The following is a 4,645-nucleotide window of genomic DNA, read 5'->3' on the forward strand; positions in this document are numbered from 1 at the left end:
GCCTAAGTGCTTGAGCCCCTGTACTCACATAGGAGACCTGGATAGAGTTCCAGGATACTGGAAGGTCTCTGACTCTGCCTTTCAAATTTTTTTAGGAAAATATTTGAGAGGCAGGTCTCCTACCCATCTGGTCACTCCCCAAATGGCTGCAACAGCGGAGCTGGCCAGGAGCCTCCCACGTGGGTGCAGGGGCCCGTCTTCCCCTGCTTTCCCAGGCCATCAGCAGAGAGCTGGGCCAGAAGTGGAGCAGCCAGGGCTCATGAGATGCTGGCAACACAGGAGAAAGCTTAACCTATTATGCTATAGCTGCCTCCCCCCAAGTAAATCTTTTAAACGAAAGTGCAGAGTAGCTCTCCAACTTAGGATGCAAGTATCCAAGCAGTGGCTGGACAAAGCCCCAGACCTGACATTCTTTGTGAGATAGAAAGATACAACTTGTCCTCTGCCCTCCAGCTACCACAAGTTCAGAGTGATAAAATAAGCTGGCTTAGCAGCAGCTGGAGACCTGAGGTAATGAAACAATGCTGATAAGATAGGAGGTGAACAATTACCTGTTTGGTGTGGGGATAGATGGGATGTGGACTATTTGGTGACCATTACCCAAAATACACATCTAGGACACTGCTTGCAAAGTTGTTCAACAATGGAGTCGCTATAGTCCCAGGGTGTGTGGACATTAAGTTCTGTTCACATTACACTTTTTTTGTTAAAGTCATTTCTAGTTCCAAAGTCATTTTTCTTTTTCTTTTTCTTTTTCTTTTTTTTTTAAGATTTATTTATTTATTTGAAAGAGTTACACAGAGGAGAGGCAAAGAGAAGAGAGGTCTTCCAACAGATGATTCACTCCCCAGCTGGCCGCAAAGGCCGGCGCTGCGCCAATCCAAAGCCAGGAGCCTGGAGCTTCTAATGTGTCTCCCATGCAGGTGCAGGAGCCCAAGGGCTTGGGCCATCTTCCTCTGCTTTCCCAGGCCATTGCAGAGAGCTGGTTGGGAAGAGGAGCAGCCAGGAATTGAACCAGTGCCCATATGGGATGCCGCGCTTCAGGGCAGGGCATTAACCTGCTGTGCCACAACGCCGGCCCTGCCATTTTTATTTTTCTTTGTGAACTTGAGAATCATTTAAAAAAGTCAACTTATTTTTATAGCAGTCATGTTAAATTTATACATTCATATGATTTACTATTCAAGTATATAGATACATCAACAACATACATTATATATTTTTAAAATATTTATTTGAGGCGATGGCGCTGTGGCACAGCAGGTAAAACTGGTGCCTGCAGTGCCAGCGTCCCATATAGGCAACGGTTCAAGTCCCAGCTGGTCCACTTCCAATCCAGCTCTGTTACGACTTCGGAAAGCAGTAGAAGATGGCCCAAGTCCTTGGGCCCCTGCAACCACGTGGGAGACCAGGAAGAAGCTCCTGGCTCCTGGCTTTGGATTGGTACAACTCTGGCCATTGCAGCCATTTGGGAGTGAACCTCTCTGCCTCTCTGTAACTCTGCCTTTCAAATAAATAAATCTTTTTTTAAAAAAAAGATAAATTATTTGAAATAGTTAAAGAGAGAGGGGGTGATAGACCTTCCGTCCCCTAGTTTACTCCCCAAGTGACCACAACAGACAGGGCTGAACCCTGCTGAAGCTAGCAGCCTGGAATTCCATCAGGGTCTTCCATGTGAGTCATAGGGGCTCAAGCACTTGGGCCATCTTCTGCGGCTTTTCCCCAGGCCATCGGCAGGGAGCTGGATATGGAGTGGGACAGCTGGCACTTGGATTGGCACCCATATGGGATGCTAGCATTGCAGGTGGTGGTTTTACTCCACTACGCCACAGTGCCAGCCCTCTGTGTTTTACATTCTGCTTCTTGTCCTCTAGATGTTTTCACATTAATACTTTGCATTTGTTGAAACCGAGGCATTGTTCTAAGTATTTTAAATGCTTTTACTCGCTTCACCACCCTTCAAATAAACTTAAGAACTGATTTACCTTTAAAACAATTTTTTACTTGAAAGCAACAGAGAAAGAGGGAGAGAGAGATCTTCCATCTGCTGGTTCATTTCCCAAACGACCTCAACAGAGAGGTCTGGACCAGGCAGAAGTCAGGAACTAGGAATTCCATCCTGGTCTCCTACGTGGTTGGCAGGGGCACAAGTACTTGGACCATTCTATGCTTCCTTCCCAAGTGCACTAGGAAGCTGGATCTGGAGTAGCAGGAATTGAACTGGTGCTCTGGGGTGTCGGCATTGAAGGTGGGAGCTTAACATGTTGCACAACACTGACCCCAAGTGGCCACTTGTTATCTTCATGTCACAGCAAAATGCAACAGGAATTAACTTACTCAGGTTACATAATAAATGGCTTATCCTACAGAGTAGGTAAGTCAGTTTTTTTTTTTAAGATTTTATTTATTTGCTCTTGTGGGAAGAGCTGAAGCAGGCGCTCTTGGCTCGGCGCGGCCCGCTGCAATCCGTGGAGGAACGCGCCGCCGAGCCACCATCATGCCTGGGCACCTACAGGAAGACTTCGGCTGCGTGGTCACCAACCGATTCGACCAGTTATTTGACGATGAATCGGACCCCTTCGAGGTGCTGAAGGCAGCAGAGAACAAGAAAAAAGAAGCCGGCGGGGGCGGCGCTGGGGGCCCCGGGGCCAAGAGCGCAGCTCAGGCCGCGGCCCAGACCAACGCCAACGCGGCAGGCAAACAGCTGCGTAGAGTCCCAGAAAGACCGCAAAAACCCGCTGCCTCCCAACGTTGGCGTGGTTGACAAGAAAGAGGAGACGCAGCCGCCCGTGGCGCTCACGAAAGAAGGAATAAGACGTGTTGGGAGAAGACCTGATCAACAACTTCAAGGTGAAGGGAAAATAACCGATAGAAGACCACAAAGGCGACCACCTCGTGAAAGAAGATTTGAAAAGCCACTAGAAGAAAAGGGTGAAGGAGGCGCGTTTTCAGCTGATAGGCCTATAATGGACCGACCTATCCGAGGCCGTGGTGGTCTTGGAAGAGGTCGAGGAGGCCGTGGACGTGGAATGGGCCTAGGAGATGGATTTGATTCTCGTGGCAAACGTGAATTTGACAGGCATAGTGGAAATGATAGATCTGGTCTGAAGCACGAGGACAAACGTGGAGGTAGCGGATCTCACAACTGGGGAACTGTCAAAGATGAATGAACAGAGTCCCCAAAATACATTCAGAAACAAATATAATTGCAGTGACTTGGATCAATCAAATGTGACTGAGGAAACACCTGAAGGTGAAGAACATCCAGTGGTAGACACTGAAAATAAGGAAAACGAAGTGGAAGAGGTAAAGGAAGAGGGTCCAAAAGAGATGACTTTGGATGAGTGGAAGGCAATTCAGAATAAAGACCGGGCAAAAGTAGAATTTAATATCCGAAAACCAAATGAAGGTGCTGATGGGCAATGGAAGAAAGGATTTGTTCTTCATAAATCAAAGAGTGAAGAGGCTCACGCTGAAGACTGTCATGGACCATCATTTCCGGAAGCCAGCAAATGTTATAACGTCTCAGCTGGAGATCAATTTTGGAGACCTAGGCCGCCCAGGATGTGGTGGCAGGGGAGGGCGAGGTGGCCGTGGGCGTGGTGGACGTCCGAACCGTGGCAGCAGGACTGACAAGTCAAGTGCCTCTGCTCCTGATGTGGATGACCCAGAGGCGTTTCCAGCTCTGGCTTAACCGGATGCCATGACAACCCTGGTTCCTTGGTGGACCCTCCTGTTCAAAGCTTTTGCATGCTTATTAAGGATCCCAAACGACTAAGAAATTTAAAAAACAAACAAAAAAAGACTGTCATTCATACCATTCATACCTAAAGACTGAATGTTATCTGTTTTGAAAATGAACTTCTCTCGCTACACAGAAGTAATAAATATGGTAGTCAGTTTTGTATTTAGAAATGTATTGGTAGCAGGGATGTTTTCATAATTTTCAGAGATTATGCATTCTTCATGAATACTTTTGTAATGCTGCTTGCAAATATGCATTTCCAAACTTGAAATAGAGGTGTGAGCAGTGTGTGCCAGTTTAAAGCTTTCACTGCATTTGTGTTTTTTAATTAAGGATTTAGATGTTCCCCCAATTACAAACTGGTTTTAAATATTGGACATAATATTGGTTCTAATACCTGCTTTGCATTTTCACACATGGTCAACTGGGACATGTAAACTTTGATTTGTCGATTTATTGTATTTAAAAAAAAAAAGATTTTATTTATTTGAGAGGTAGAGTTACAGAGAAGGAGAGACCTAGAGAAAGGTCTTCCCTTTGCTGGCTCACTCCCTAGATGGTTGCAACAGACAGAGCCAAGCTGATCCAGAGCCAGGAGCTACTTCCAGGTCTCCCACGTGGGTGCAGGAGCCCAAGCACTTGGGCCATCTTCCACTGCTTTCCCAGGCCATAGCAGAGAGCTCGATTGGAAAAGGAGCAGCCAGGACTTAAACCAGCACCCATATGGGATGCTGGCACTGCAGGCAGAGGATTAACCTACTGTACCACAACATGGGTCCCAAGTCACTACTTTCAATAGGTATTGTCCTCTAATTTCTTTCTTCAGCATGTTGAAATATTTCCATTACACTTTCTCACTGATTAGAATATATGAAATTGGGGCCGGCGCCGTGGCTCAAC

The 4,645-nt window shown here is 46.6% G+C and overlaps 1 pseudogene; it reads left to right on the plus strand.

The window, feature by feature from the left end:
* The first annotated feature begins 2,419 nt into the window (after positions 1 to 2,419).
* On the plus strand, positions 2,420 to 3,791 carry LOC133762440 (SERPINE1 mRNA-binding protein 1-like; annotated as a pseudogene).
* The last annotated feature ends 854 nt before the right edge of the window (positions 3,792 to 4,645 follow it).

This window comes from Lepus europaeus, chromosome 6, assembly GCF_033115175.1.
Source record: "Lepus europaeus isolate LE1 chromosome 6, mLepTim1.pri, whole genome shotgun sequence".
Lineage (NCBI taxonomy): Eukaryota > Metazoa > Chordata > Mammalia > Lagomorpha > Leporidae > Lepus > Lepus europaeus.